Raw genomic sequence first — 14,337 nt, 5'->3', positions numbered from 1 at the left:
AGTCTGGTCACAGAGAGTAAAAAAACGGGGAGTGGACAAGAGCTGAAGACAGAGAACAGGTGCACAATGGCTGATCTGGGAGAACAGACTGGGTAGCTGGGTGGCGCCATTTACACCGCTACCACACAAGCGCATACGAACCTGCAGCATGGCAACAATCCACCCCAGTAGGCTAGCAGCGCCATCTAGTGGAGAGTGGAGCTGTTACACGGAACTCCTCCCAACTGGGCCAACTTAGCTCTTCAAGAACAAAAGCCTCACCTCCAGCTTAATTTATGGACTATAAAGAGCTACATAGACTGACCTCTAGGGGAAAACAAAGCAATTTCAGTCCTACTTCAATCTGTTAGCAGGTTCATCTATTCAATTTTTTTCTCTTTTTTTCCTTTTTCCTTTTTCTCTTTTTTATTTCTTTTCTTTTTCTTGAATGCAGAAAGAGAAAAACATAATTTTTACTTTAATTTATTTTAAAAATATTTTTATTTAATTTTTATTACTATATTTTTTGCTTTTATGTACATTTTTTCAAATTCTATCTTATTCCCATCATTTTATTTTACTATATTACAGTGTATTCACTTTTTCAAATTTTCAATTTTTTCCTTTTTTTATCTTTTTTCTTTTCATTTTTCTTAAACACAGAAAACAAAACACTCATATTTTACTTTTTATTAAAAAATATTTTTCTTTAACTTTTTTCCTACTATATTCTTTACTTTTGTGTATATTTTCTCAAATTCTATTTTACCCCCATCATCTCATTTGGTCTACTTCAGTGTATTCATTTTTTCAAATTCTCAAACGATTTCCTTTTTTTTCTTCCCCCTCCTTTTTTTTTTCTCTAATCTGTCAAACCAATTTCAACACCCAGACCAAAACAAAACCTAGGATTGAGCATAATCTATTAGATATTTGTGTGTGTGTTTAATTTTTAATTTTAATATTTTTGTAAATTGAATTTTTTAATTTGAATTTTTCTACCTCATTAATTCCTTTTCTCCCTTCAAAATGACAAAATGAAGGAATTCACCCCAAAAGAAAAAGCAGGAAGAAACAACATCCAGGGATTTAACCAACACAGATACAAGCAAGATATCTGAACCAGAATTTAGAATCACGAGAATAAGAATACAAGCTGGAGTAGAAAATAGATTAGAATCCATTTCTGCAGAGATAAAAGAAGTAAAAAATATCCAGAATGAAATTTAAAATGCTGTAACTGAGCTGCAATCATGGATGGATGCAGTGGTGGCAAGGTAGACAAGGCAGAACAGAGAATCAACAATATAGAAGACAAATTTATAAAGAATAACAAAGCAGAAAAAAAGAGGGAGATTCAGGCAAAAGAACACAATTTAAGAATTAGAGAAATCAGTGACTCATTAAAAGGAACATCAGAATCATAAGGGTCCCAGAGGAGGAAGAGAGAGAAATGGGGGTAGAAGGGTTATTGGAGCCAATCATAGTGGAAAACTTTCCTAACCTGGGGAAAGACACAGACATCAAAATCCAGGAAGCACGGAGGACCCCCATTAGATTCAACAAAAACCGACCATCAGCAAGGCATATCGTAGTCAAATTCACAAAATACTCAGTCAAGGAGAGAATTATGAAAGCAGCAAGGGAAAAAAAGTCCCTAACATACTAGGGAAGACAGATCAGATTTGCAGCAGACCTATCTACAGAAACGTGGCAGGCCAGAAAGAAGTTCCAGGATATATTCAGTGTGCTGACTCAGAAAAACATGCAGCCAAAAATTCTTTATCAAGTAAGGCTGTCATTCAAAATAGAAGGAGAGATAAATTTTTCCCAGGCAAACAAAAATTAAAGGAGTTTGTGACCAGTAAACCAGCCCTGCAAGAAACTTTAAGGGGGACTCTCTGAAGGGAGAAGAGATGAAAAAAAAATGTATATATACCAAAAGCAACAAAAGATTATAAAGGACCAGAGAACACCACCAGAAACTCCAACTCTACAAGCATCATAATGGCAATAAATTCATATCTTTCAGTACTCACTCTAAACGTCAATAGACTCAATGCTCCAATCAAAAGACAAAGGGTAACAGAATGGATAAGAAAACAAGATCCATCTATATGCTGTTTACAAGAGACCCACTTGAGACCTAAAGACACCTTCAGATTGAAAATGAGGGGATGGGGAACCCTCTATCATGCTAATGGTCAACAAAAGAAAGCCAGAGTTGCCATACTTATATCAGACAATCTAGACTTTAAAATAAAGACTGTATCAAGAGATGCAGAAGGGCATTATATCAGAATCAAGGGGTCTATCCACTGAGAGGACCTAACAATTTTAAACATTTATGTGCCAAATGTGGCCACATCCAAATATATAAATCAATTAATCAGAAACATAAAGAAACTCATCGATAGTAATACCTTAAAAGTAGGAGACTTCAACACCCCACTGACAGCAATGGACAGATCATCTAATCAAAAAATCAACAAGGAGACAATGGCTTTGAATAACACACTGGACCAGATGGACTTAACAGATATATTCAGAACATTTCATCCTAAAGCAGAATATACATTCTTCTCCAGTGCACATGGAACGTTCTCAGAATAGACCATATACTGGGACACAAATCATCCCTAAGTAAGCACAAAAAGATCGAGATCATACCATGCATATTTTTAGACCACAACACTATGAAACTCGAAATCAACCACAAAAAAAAAAAAAACTTTGGAAAGGTAACAAACACTTGGAGACTGAAGAACATCCTACTAAAGAATTAATGGCCTAACCAAGCAGTTAAAGAGGAAATTAAAAAGTATATGGAAGTCAATGAAAATGATAACACCACAACCCAACACCTCTGGGATGCAGCAAAGGCGGCCATAAGAGGAAAGTATATAGCAATCCAGGCCTTCCTAAAGAAGGAAGAAAGATCTCAGATACACAACCTAACCTTACGCCTTAAGAAGCTGGAAAAAGAACAGCAAATAAGACCCAAAACCAGCAGAAGACAGGAAATAATAAAGATTAGAGCAGAAATTAGTGCTATAGAAACCAAAGAAACAGTAGAACAGATCAATGAAACCAGAAGCTGGTTCTTTGAAAGAATTAACAAAATTGATAAACCACTAGCCAGTTTGATCAAGAAGAAAAAGTAAGTAAAATAAGTAAAATCAAGAATTAAAGAGGAGAGATGACAACCAACACAACAGAAATAAAAACAATAATAAGAGAATATTATGAGCAATTATATGCCAATAAAATGGGTAATCTGGAAGAAACGGACAAATTCCTAGAAACATATACACTACCAAAACTGAAACAAGAAGAAATAGAAAATTTGAACACACCCATAAACAGTAAAGAAATTGAATTAGTAATCAAAAATCTGCCAAAATGCAAGAGACCAGGGCTGGATGGCTTCCCAGGGGAATTCTACCAAACATTTAAGGAAGAGTTAACACCTCTTCTCTTGAAACTGTTCCAAAAAATAGAAATGGAAGGAAAACTTTCAAATTCTTTCTATGAAGCGAGCATTACCTTGATTCCAAAACCAGACAGAGACTCCAGAAGGACATCTATAGACCAATTTCCCTGATGAACACGGATGCAAAAATCCTCAACAAGATATTAGCCAACCTGATGCAACAATACATTTAAAAAAATATTCACCACGACCAAGTGGGATTTATATCTGGGATGCAGGTCTGGTTCAATATCCACAAAACAATTAATGGGATTCATCACATCAATAAAAGAAAGGACAAGAACCATATGATCCTCTCAATAGATGCAGAGAAAGCATTTGACAAAATACAGCATCCTTCCTTGATAAAAATCCACAAGAAAGTAGGGATCGAAGGAGCATACCTCGAGATCATAAAAGCCATATATGAACGACCCAATGCTAATATCATCCTCAATGGGGAAAAACTGAGAGCTTCCCTGCTAAGGTCAAGAACAAGACAGGGATGTTCACTCTCACCACTGTTATTCAACATAGTATTGGAAGTCTTAGCCTCTGCAATTGGACAACACAAAAAATTAAAGGCATCCAAATCCATTAGGAGGAGATCAAACTTTTACTCGTCGCAGATGATATGATACTCTATATCAAAAACCCAAAAGATTCCACCAAAAACTGCAGGAATTGATTCATGAACTCAGCAAAGTTGCAGGATATAAAATCAATGCACAGAAATTGATTGCATTCCTATACAGCAACAGCGAAGCAACAGAAAGAGAAATCAAGGAATCGATCCCATTTACAGTTGTACAAAAAAACCATAAAATACCTAGGAATAAATCTAGAAAGAGGTGAAATATCTATACACCAAAAACTATAGAAGGCTTATGAAAAAAATTGAAGAAGACACAAAAGATGGAAAAAGATTCCATGCTCCTGGATAGGAGGGAGAAATATTGTTAAAATGTCACTACTACCCAAAGCAATCTACATATTCAATGCAATCCCTATCAAAATAACACCAGCATTCTTCACAGAACGAGAACAAATAATCCTAAAATTTGTATGGAACCATAAAAGACCCCGAATAGCCAAAGAAATTTTGAAAAAGAAAACCAAAGCAGGAGGCATCACAATGCCAGACCTCAAGCTATACTACAAAATTGTAATTATCAAGACAGTATGGTACTGGCACAAGAACAAGCACTCAGATCAATGGAACAGAATAGAGAGCCCAGAAATTGACCCACAAATGTATAGCCAACTAATCTTTGACAAAGCAGGGAAGAATATCCAATGGAATAAAGACAGTCTCTTCAGCAATTGGTGCTGGGAAAACTGGACAGCGACATGCAGAAGAATGAACCTGGACCACTTTCTTACACCATGCACAAAAATAAACTCAAAATGGATGAAAGACCTCAATGTAAGACAGGAAGCCATTAAAATCCTTGAGGAGAAAGCAGGCAAAAACCTCTTTGATCTTGGCCACAGCAACTTCTAACTCAACACGTCTCCAGAGGCAAGGGAAACAAAAGCAAAAATGAACTACTGGGATGTCATCAAAATAAAAAGCTTCTGCACACTTAAGGAAACAATCAGCAAACCTAAAAGGCAACCGACAGAATGGGAGAAGATATTTGCAACTGACATATCAGATAAAGGATTCGTTTCCAAAATCTACAAAGAAATTATCAAATTCCACACCCAAAAAACAAATAATCCAGTGGGGAAATGGGCAAAAGACATGAATAGACACTTCTCTAAGGAAGACATCCAGATGGCCAACCAACACATGAAAATATGCTCAACATCACTCATCATCAGGGAAATACAAATCAAAACCACCATGAGATACCACCTTACACCTGTCAGAATGGGTAACATTAATAACTCAGGATGCGGAGAAAGAGGATCTCTTTTGCGTTGGTGGGAATACAAGCTGGTGCAGCCACTCTGGAAACCAATATGGAGGTTCCTCACAAAACTAAAGATAGAACTATTCTACAACCCAGCAATTGCACCACTCGGCATTTATCCACGGGATATAGGTGTGCTGTTTCGAAGGGACACGTGCACCCCCATGTTTATAGTAGCACTATCAACAATAGCCAAAGTACGGAAAGAGCCCAAATGTCCATCGATGGATGAATGGATAAAGAACATGTGGTATATACAATGGAGTATTACTTGGCAATCAAAAAGAATGAAATTTGCCATTGGCAACGACGTGGATGGAACTGGAGGGTACTACGCTAAGTGAAATTAGTCAGAGAAAGACAAACATCATATGACTTCACTCATATGAGGACTTTAAGAGACAAAACAGATGAACATAAGGGAAGGGAAACAAAAATAATATAAAAACAGGGAGGGGGACAAAACAGAAAAGACTCATAAATATGGAGAACAAACTGAGGGTGGCTGGATGGGTTGGGGGATGGGGGATGGTGTAAATGGGTAAGGGGCAGTAAGAAATCTACTCTTGAAATCATTGTCGCACTATATGCCAACTAATTTGGATGTAAATTTTAAAAAAGAAAAATAATAAAAAAAAGACAAGGGTGATTTACTCTTTATTGTTAGTGACAAAGATGGGGTGTAACATAAAAGTACCTCCTTTGGTTTTTGGCAAACACTCATCAAGCACTTGCTATCTGCTACCCACTGTGTTAGCAATATAGATACATGAGGGGTTGGGGGAAAACATGTCGTCTCTGACTTAATGGACCTTGGTTTACTGGTAAGTGCAACAAAGGATACCAGGGACTGGTTCATGGAGGAAGAGATGCATGAGTTGGGGCAGGGTAACTGGAGGACAAAGAGAAAATTCTCATTGCCCAGAGGAGGAGGGATTTTGTCTGGAACAGAGAGAGAAACACACAGAGCCAGGGAGAGCATAGGACAACATGTAGCCATTAAAGGGCTTTTTATGTATTAGGGTCCTGGTGGTCAGATTTGGTCAAGACATCTACAGGGCCACTCTTTCATCAATCACCCATGACTGAGAACCCCCTCACCTCAAAGATGGATGCTGCTCAAAATCTTTCCCACCCCTTTTCTTTATGGTTTAGCACACCCCAAACATGTCCCACCCTCCTCCCAGACAGAAAAGATTCCTTTGTGCTTTAAAACAGTTATCTCAAATTTTTGAATGTGCACTCCACCAGGAAAACCTTTTTGGCCATGCAGCCTGATTCACCCATCCATTTGCAAACTATGTTCATTCTCAACTGTTTCTATACATAGAATAAAACTCACATGACCAGGAATTAAGATGTGGGGAAGAAGGCTACAGTTAGAAGTTACTTTATCTGCACACAGGAATGACTCTCCTTCTATGAGCCTGTCTCCCATTTGTGAGACGTGGGCATCACTAGGAGACAACCTGCACCTGTACCTCTTACTACAATTCACTATCTGCTCACAAAATAATTCCTATCAAACTCACACAAGCAACTCCAATTACAAAGAGATAGTACACAAAACAGCATGGTACTGGCATAAAAATAAGCACATGGGTCATTTAAAAGGAATGGAGAGAACAAGAATGAAAGCACATACATATGGTTAATGAAATTACAAAGAAGCAGCCAAGGACATACAATGGGGAAAGAAAGCTCTCTTCAATATATGGTGCTGGGGGAGTCAACAGCCACAAGCAAAAAAAATTAACCTGGACCCTTATCTTCAACCACACCCAAAAGTCACTTCAAAATGTGGTAAGGAGTGAAACATAAGACCTGAAATCATAAAACTGCTAGAAAGAAACATGGGCAGGAAGCATTTTGGGATCTGTCTTTGAGATGAATTTTTTTGATGGTGGATTTGACACCAAAAGTAAAGGAAATAAATGTAAAAATAAATAAGTAAGACTAAGTCAAACTAAACAATTTTCACATCTAAGGAAACAATCAATAAAAATGAATAGACAACATATTGAAAGGAAGAAAAAATTCAAATAGTAGTCTGAAGAAAAGACCAATATCATATACATATAATATACACCTCAGACAACTCAGTAGCAACACAGTGGAGCAATGCAAAGTGCTGAAATCACTAAACAGCAGGGAAATGACAATCAACACCACAAAAAGCTATCACCTCGCCCCTGTCACAGAGTTGGCAAGACTGTGGAGGAAAGGGATTTGTGTACACTGTTGGTGGAAATGTAACTTGGTGCCGACCCCTCTGGAAAATAACACGGAGGTTCCTCAAAAAAATTAAAAATAGAACTACCATACAATCCAGCAATTCACTTCTGGGTATTTATCTGAAGGAAACAAAAACACAAATCCTAAATGATATACCAACACTCATATTCACTGCACCATTATTTACACTAGCCAACAGCTAGAAACAGCCTATGAGACCATAGATGGATGAATGGGTACAGGAAACATCACACACACACACACACACACACACACACACACACACAGTACTATTTATCCATGAAAAGAATGAAATGTGGCCATTTGTGTCAACATGGATTGACCTTGATGTCATTGTGCTAAAGGACAGAAATAAACCAGAGGCAAATACACATGATCACCTATATGTGGAATCTTATAAAGAATAAAAAGCTCATAGACACAAAGAGTAGGTTAATAGTTCCCTGAAGAGGGGTCAGGAGGTGGAAAAAATGGCGGAAGGTGGTCAAAAAGTAGAAACTTCCAGGTACGAGATACATGATTCCTGGGCATGTAATGTGCAGCAGGGTAACTATAGCTAATGATCTTGTCTATTTGAAAGTTGCTAAAAGTTTATTTCTACTACAAAAAAAATTGTAAACATGCATTATGATGAATACTAACATGTATTCTGTTGATATTTTCACACTATATACAAATAGTAAATAATTATGCTGTTGTACACCTAAAACAAATGTTATACATCATTTATATCTCAATTAAAACCAAACAAAACCATTATGCAATGTGTAAGAAGATACATTGGGAGAATGTGAATATTTAGTGACATTCAGGATAATAATAGTGGTGATCTTTACGGGGCACATTCTTAGGTTAAAACACTGTGCCCCAGGTTGAACTCACATTATCTCATTTAAACCACAGCAACACTAACAAGATCTGCCCACTATGTCATTTTGTAGAGAATGAAACTCCGGCTTACCCAAATTAAGCAATTTTCCCAAGACAGCAAATGGTAGAGCATGGATTCAAACCAAGGTCTTCTGAGTAGTAAAGCTAATTCAGAGCACAAGTCATGAACGTTCCCTAGAAAGAATTCGCCTGAAGCAGGTAACTGCAGGCCCAGGTAGCAGGTCTCTGCAGGGAGGTGAAAGGGAGGGAGTCCAGGAAGTAGAACCACAGGAACTATGCAGCATGGTCCCAGGCCTAGGATTGTGGGGGCACTGTGGGTCTCCTTCAAACTCTGCCCTCACTCTCAACCACCACCGCTCACCTGAGGACCCCAGGCTCAGGAGGATTCTGATTGGCTGGTCCTCTATGACATCATTTGTGCACAGGACATCCTGCATGGGGTGCTAACATGAAGGTATTTGTGACGCAGTCCTCCTTTCTTCGTCCTTGTGCACATGAGCACACACTAGCACACACACATTAGTGCACACTAGTATACACAAGGGTGTACATCAGTACACACTTAGCACACACACTAGATCACACAAGGATGTCTAGCGCATTTTATTGCTCACTAGAACATACCAGCACACAAGCTAGTACTCATACCTGCATAAATCCAAGTATACAGCTATATCACACACTAGTATAAAATTAGCATATATCTGTACACACAGTAGTACGTCCAGTACATACTACTACTCACTAATACACAATAGCATACAATCTATACTCAATTGAGGACAAATACTAGAACACAGCTAGTACACATGCTAGCACACAGAGTTTCAAACCTATTACAGAGTGCAGTACACATTTTGGGTCACTGTGTCCAAATGCTGGTGGGTCCATGACCTGCAGGTCTGGGGCCAACTTTAGTCAGAATCCTAGTAACATAACATTTGGGGAGCCTTTATATCTTGGGGAATTCTCTCCTGAGTGAGCAAAGGCTGCCATGACTAAGAACAAGAGAAAAACCTGATGCTCAAAAACTGTCCTGGGGAAGGAAAGCCATAGATACAGCTTTCAGAGTATTGGGTACAAAGCTCAAATTTATACAAATGGCTTTTAACAACAGTAGGGGTAGTGATAAATAACTCTCTGAGAAAGAGTTTGAGTTGAAGAATTCCCTCACAATATATGTGGAAGTACATCAAAGTATGAAAAATCTGTGTTTAAATTTGGTGTAGCTGAAGGACGAGGCTGAAAGAACTTGCCAGAGCATCAGGTCCCTGGACATGATCTAACATGAGGAGGGAATTGGGAGCAAGTGAGGAGACCCAGGCCTTAAGAAAGACGAGTCATAGGCTGAGCTCCCCCAGCCCAAAGATGGGTCCTGCCAACCTCCTGGGCAGTGGGCCAATCAGGGGCAGGCTTAGATTCCTGGAGTTCAGGACCTCTCTGTCCAAATTCAGGGCTTCCTTGGGATTTTTGCCTTCCAGGCCACATTTTCAAAAGGAAGAGGTCACCACACATAGTCGCTCTAGGAGGACATAAAAGGGAAGCTGGACTGGTATGTGGGTCACCTCTTGGAGTGGGAGTGGCATAGCCTTCAGGATGTCTACCAGTTTTAAATAAATAGTTGTGTTTGAATGCAAAAGAAGAGTTTCCTGGTGTTTGTGATGCACAGCTCAGAATCACAGTCACCACAGCCCCACACTAGTCACTGCCTTCTCGAGATGGTGGGCGGGGTCTCCATGTCTCTGAGACAGTGGCAGAGAACTAGAGGGAGGTAACACTCAGCAAAACCTGGGCATCCTAATCAACGTTTTTCACACACATTGACTCCTCTAGGACTCAAGACCAGTTGTTGAGGTGGGTGCCATTCTGTTAGAAAGGAAAACAGAAGCAGAGTGTATGCACACAGGTATTTCTGCATAGACCATTCTGACACAAAACCTCACAACCAGTTTGTGGCAAAACTTGACTCCAAAATCTGGATGTTTAAGGTCTCTTTTGGCAACAAGGCCATTCACATACCATAGGCCAAAGCAAGGCATACTGTCAAGCCCATTCTGAAAGAAAAGTAAATGTGGTCCACATGGAGGACGATGACCAGGAAGGAAAGGTGAACAAATGGGGACAAATAATACAATGTATTTTACTCTGCTAGCATGTGATCCCCTAAACAGAATTATCTTATTTTTTTGCAGTGCCCAGAACCATGGCTGGCATTTAGTAAATGAAGCCAAGAATCTTGAAGAAAAGAACATGACCATATTTATTTTAAACATAGTTATGGTTCTATATCTTTTTATTTTGGATCCTGATAAGGTCCCAATTGTTTATTTCTGCTTCTATTTCCCTTGCCTCCCGAGCCATGTCTACTTAGAAGTTGATGTGGCCGAGGTCAAAGAGGTTGCTGCCTCTTTACTCCTGAAGGAGTTTTATGGTTTCCTGCCTCCCATTTAGGTCTTTCATCCATTTTGAATTTATTGTTGTGTATGGTGTAAGAAAGTGGTCCAGGTTCACTCTTCTGCATGTCACTCTCCAGTTTTCCCAGTACCATTTGCTAAAGAAACTGTCTTCTTTATTCTTTGCTGCTTTGTGAAAATTAGGTTGGCCAGAGATTTGTGGGTCCATTTTTGCATTCTCTATTTTGTTCCATGTTTCTTTTTTTGTGTAAGTACCATACTGTCTTGATGATTACAGGTTTGCAATGCAGCTGGAAATCCCAAATTGTGATGCCTCCAGCTTTGGTGTTTTTTTTTTTTTTCATCATAACTGTGGCTATTCATTCAGAGTCTTTTCTGATTCAATACCAATTTTGTGATGGTTTGTTCTAACTCTGTGAAAACTACTGGTGTTATTTGAATAGGGATTGCACTGAATGTGTAGATTGCTTTGGGTTGTAGATACTATTTAATGTTTGTTCCTCCAATCCATAAACATGGAATGGCTTCCCATTTCTTTGTGTAATCAATTTCTTTCACAAGTGTTTTATAGTTCTCAGGCAATAGATCTTTTACCTCTTTGGGTAGGTTTATTCTTAGACATCTTATTGAACTTGGTGCAGTTGAAAATGGAATCAATTACTTGATTTCTCTCTCCTGCTTCATTATTGTTGTATAGAATTGCGGCAGATTCCCGTATATTGATTTTGTATCCTGTGCCTTTATTGCATTTATATATCCATTCTAGCAATTTTTAAGTGGGGTCTTTCAGTTGTACTTCATAGAGTGTCACTCCATCTGCAAATAGTGAAATGTTGACTTCTTCGCTGATTTTGATGCCTCTTATTTCTTTTCGGTGTCTGATGACTGTGGCTAGGATTTCCATTACTATGTTAAATACCAGTGGTGACAGTTGAGATCCCTGTCTTATTTCTGAATAGAGGAAATGCTCTCAATTTTTCCCCCCATTGAGGATTATATTACCTGTAGGTCTTTCATATATGGCCTTTGTGCTGTGGAGGTACATTCTCCTTATCTACACTTTATGGTGTATTTTTATCAATAAATGACACTGTACTTTGCCAAACATTTTTTCTGCATATTTTGAGAGGATCATATGGTTCTTATCCTTTCCTTTATTAATATGTCCTACCACGGTGATTTTTTTGTGTGTGAATATTGAACTACCTTTGCAGTAGAGGAATAAAACCCACTTGATTGTGGTGAGTGATTTCTTTAAATACACTGTTGGATTAGATTTGCAAGTATTTTCTTGTGAACTCTTGCATCCATGTTCATTAGGGATATTGGCATGCAATTCTCTTTTTTAGTGGACTCTTTGTCTGGTTTTGGAATCAAGGTAGATGATTTACAATGATGGGCTTGTAAAATTAATTTGAATATTTTGTTTCCATTTCTATTTTTTGGGACACTTTGAGAAGAATGGGTATTGATGTTTCTTTAAATGTTTTGTAGAATTCGCTGGAAAGCCATCTGGTCCAGGATTTTTGTTTGCTGGGATATGTCCAGGATTTTTGTTTGCTGGGATATTTTTGATTACTGATTCAGTTTCTTTGCTGGTTATCAGTCAATTCTGTTTTTCTATTTATTCTTGTCCAGTGTTGGTAAGTTGTAAGTTTTTAGGAACTTATCCATTACTTCCATATTTCCCAATTTTGGCATTAATTTTTCATAATATTCTTGTATAATTTTTGTATTTCTTGATGTTGATTGTGATCTCTGCTCACTCATTCATGATTTTACTTATTTGGTTTCTTTCTCTTTTCTTTTTAGAAGCCTTGAAGGGTGTTTATCAATTTTACTAATTCTTTCAAAGAACCAGCTCTGGTTTCATTGATCTGCTCTACAATGTCTTTCTCTTTGTTTGTTTCTATGTCACTTATTTCTAATTTTTTTTAACGTTTATTTATTTTTGAGAGGCAGAGCACAAGTGGGGGAGGGGCAGAGAGACGGAGACACAGAATCTGAAGCAGGCCCCAGACTCTGAACTGTCAGCACAGATACTAACATGGGGCCTTAACTCAGCATCTGTGAGATCGTGACCTGAGACGAAGTCGGATTGCTTAACCGATGAGGTCATCCAGGAGCCACTATGTCAATGATTTCTGCTCTAGTTTTCATTATTTCCCTTATGCTTGTTTTAGGCTGAGTTTGTGGCTCTTTTTCTCACTCGTTAGGTGTAACTTTTTTTTTTAATTTTTTTTTCCAACGTTTTTATTTATTTTTGGGACAGAGAGAGACAGAGCATGAACGGGGGAGGGGCAGAGAGAGAGGGAGACACAGAATCGGAAACAGGCTCCAGGCTCCGAGCCATCAGCCCAGAGCCCGACGCGGGGCTCGAACTCACGGACCGCGAGATCGCGACCTGGCTGAAGTCGGACGCTTAACCGACTGCGCCACCCAGGCGCCCCTCGTTAGGTGTAACTTTAAGTTGTGTACTCAAGATTTTCCTTGCTTCTTGAGGTAGGCCTGTATTACCAAATACTCACTTTTATGACTGCTTTTGCACCATCCCAAATATTTTGGACTGTTGTGCTTTCATCATTATTTGTTTCCATGTATTTTTTAAAATTTCTGTTGTAATTTCCTGGTTGACCCAGTCATTCTTTCATAGAATGTTGTTTAACCTTCATGTAATTGTGGTCTTTCCAAATTTTTACTTGTGTTTGACTTCAAACTTCGTATGTCGTGCTTGGAAAATATGCATGGTATGATCTCAATATTTAGTACTTGTTAACGTGTTTTGTGACCTAGTATGTTATCTATTCGGGAAAATGCCCCATGTGCCCTCAAAAAGAATGTTTGAGGATGGAATGTTCTGAATATACCTGTTAAATCCATTTTGTCCAGGGTCTCCTTCAAAGGCATTGCTACCTTGTTAACTTTCTGCTTAGATTATCTGTCCATTGTCATACTTGGGGTGTTAAAATCTCTTCCTATTTTTGTAGTATTGTCATTGAGTTATCTTATGATTGTTATTAACTGTTTTATGCATTTTAGTTCTTTCAAATTGGGGGCATAGATGTTTACAATTTTTGGATTTTCTTTTTAATTAGACTTCTTTTGTATGTTATAGTGTTGTATTTCATCTCTTCTTACAGTCTCGGTTTATAATCTTGTTTCTCTGATAGCAGTATTGCTACTCTGGCTTTCTCTTCACATCTATTTGCATGATAAATGCTCTCCAGCCCCTCACTTTCAATCTTCAGGTGTCTTTAGGTATAAAATGAATGTCTTGTAGGCAACATATCCTTTGTTGTTGTTTCTTATTCATTCTAACACCCTATGTCTTTTGATTGAAGCGTGTATTGTATTTACAATCACAGTGATTGCTGATAGATCTGAATTCAGTGCCATTTTATCACCT

This window comes from Prionailurus bengalensis, chromosome A1 (assembly GCF_016509475.1).
Source record: "Prionailurus bengalensis isolate Pbe53 chromosome A1, Fcat_Pben_1.1_paternal_pri, whole genome shotgun sequence".
NCBI classification, from domain to species: domain Eukaryota; kingdom Metazoa; phylum Chordata; class Mammalia; order Carnivora; family Felidae; genus Prionailurus; species Prionailurus bengalensis.
This window is presented reverse-complemented; position numbering follows the sequence as displayed.